This window comes from Phocoena phocoena, chromosome 18 (assembly GCF_963924675.1).
Source record: "Phocoena phocoena chromosome 18, mPhoPho1.1, whole genome shotgun sequence".
Lineage (NCBI taxonomy): Eukaryota > Metazoa > Chordata > Mammalia > Artiodactyla > Phocoenidae > Phocoena > Phocoena phocoena.
The window spans coordinates 56,636,857-56,639,367 of NC_089236.1; the positions used below are offsets into that span (position 1 = coordinate 56,636,857).

The 2,511-nt window shown below is 49.6% G+C and overlaps 1 pseudogene; it reads right to left on the bottom strand.

The window, feature by feature from the left end:
* Positions 1 to 215: 215 nt before the first annotated feature.
* Positions 216 to 1,961, bottom strand: LOC136137553 (E3 ubiquitin-protein ligase TRAF7 pseudogene; annotated as a pseudogene).
* Between the last annotated feature and the right edge of the window lie 550 nt (positions 1,962 to 2,511).

Here is a 2,511-nt window from a genome sequence, read left to right on the forward strand (position 1 = left end):
GTAAAATGGCCAGCAGTCCATTTGGGGTAGAGATAGAGAGAGGACTGGGCACCCAGAGAGAGGGAACTGGCATTGTTCTGGCAGCAACCAGGATGGGGCCAAGCATTTCCTGGCTGACTGAGTTGTTTGCCTGTGCTCACAGGGCAGGCAGAGACCCTGAGACCACCTGAGTGGCCAGCCAGGAGAGAAAGCCAAGACCCAGCCTGGATTCTCTGTTAGCAAATCCAAACCTTCACAGTACTACCCACAGCCCCTAAAAGTTGGTCCCGGGACACAACCAGTACAGTCACCCTGCCCTGTTGATACAGCAGGATCTGCATGTAGATGATGTTGTCCCTATTCCAAACCTTGAGGGACTGGTAGTAGCATGTGCTGAAGACTTTGATCTGGTCTGACATCAAGATAACCACCAGGGCATACACGGTGCCCATGTGCCCTGCCAGTCAAGGTCCATACATGCTTCTTGGACTCAACATCCCACATGCATGAGATTCTCATAGGTGCCACACACGATGAAGTGATTCATCATGTTAATAGAGTAGATACTGCCACCAGATGTCTGCAGGACATGGATGCAGTTGAACTTCCAAATGTCCCAGATCTTGCTTGTCTGGTAGAAGCTGCTTGAACAGCCACCACTGCCCACACCCACTTGTTGAGGCCTGTGAGATCCTTCTTCAACTGCAGTTTGGTACCCATAATGTCCCAGGTCTTTATGGCCTTCAGGAAACCACTCAAGAGCATGTTATGCAAACGGACCAGCATGTACATTGGGCTGTTGTGGGCCTGGATTATGTTGATCTTCTGCAGGTTCCGGACACCCTACCTGGTGATGGTGCAGTCTTCTGGGCACTGTAGAGATTGTACCCCTGAATGCAAGGTGGCACATGTGTCCCATGTATTGGTGGTCTGGTCAGAGGAGCCCCTAAGGGCAGGTCATCCATGGAATAGAACAGAGACAGCAGATGGGGCACTGATGGACCAGAAAGTTTCCTTTGAACTTGAAAATCTGCTGAGAGTCTTAGGATCCTAGGATGCCCGTGTTCAGCCATGCACTGATGTGGGACAGCTTGTCATTCAACATTAGATACCTCCCTCTGGAACTCCATGAGGTCGTAGCTGAGCTTGCTCTATTTTTTGTCCGTGACATCAAACTTGAGCTCAAGGCTCTTCATCAGCTTGTCAGTATTCTCTGAGACTTTGCCCAGCATGGAAGAAAGAGAGTGATTTCCCTGGGCCTTCCAGGCCAGCACTACGTGTATCTCATGGAAACATTTGTCCCTTGCCTGCAGGAATCCATTTAAGCTCTTGAAGTGGCATGTCCCCAGGCGTGTCTCATACATGTCCTGGTTCCCATTGAACATGTGCCAGTACTTGGAATGAGGATACTTGATGTGTTCACACTCTTTGACATGAGTCTCCAGGTTCATTTTGAGGAAGAGCAGGTAGCTGGGGTTGTTGGGGGCACATTGGGGCTGTAGTCACAGCTCCCCTTGTGGTCCTTCTAAGCACTAAGCTTGATGGTGAAAGGCACCATGGAGGTCCACATCCAAGAAGATGGCTTCTGATCCCTGCCATGGTGCAGACACGCTTTCAGTGAATGAAGTGCTCCCAGATCTGCTCAGCCACTGCACTGGTGTTCTCTACCACCGTCAGCTTGGCATTGTCCCCAGGACCCTTCTCTGACTTCAGGGAGCATCTTTGACAGAATGTGTGCATACACATGGTGATCTCAAGGTCCTTGAACAAACGGCAGCAAAGCTGGAAGCAGAGCTTTCTGAGGGCTGCTAGGCAAACACCGGTGTCTTTGGCTCCTTCTCCCCGTAGGACAGGGAGAACGTGGGGAACAGGGACACGCTGGGCTCAGAGTGGAGGAAGCAGATGGAGATGGAGGAGTTAAGCAGCATCTGAGTGGCAGGGAGGGTGCTGATGGGGGTGGGGACATGCTGTGTCCTCTTCATCCCTGGAACAGTTAGACGAGGGTACTGTTTGTACTTGCTGGTACCCCCTGCCCCAAAGAGAAGCAGTTGCAGCTGGTGCTCATGCCCAAGCTCATGCTCTAGAAAGGCATCTAGGGTCCCCGGGTGGCCCCACCCTCCCACTTCATCGCCCCCACCTTCCCCCACTGCTGGAAAGGACTTAAGTGTACTTCTAAAACTTTAGAGTCTTCTAACTGGTATCTTCCTCCATATTCTTATATGCTCTTAGGTTCCCAGTTTCCTTTGATAATTACCTGTCATAGATATAGTCCAAAAAATCTGTCTCTTGCTATTTGATTCTTGTTGCTAGAATTGCTCAATTTATGAGCATGAACTTTCTTCTCTGTTCCAGTAGACTTACAACTAAAGTCACGTTGTGTTCTCAGATTCATAGAGCAACTCCAGTAATACAATCAGATATCTATAATGAAAAGCTGTAAATTCATTTTATCCAGGTAGCCCCTTCTTTCCTGGCTGAGATAGCATATGAGGGTGAGGATATTGGTAGGAGAGTACAGAGAAGGAAATCTTG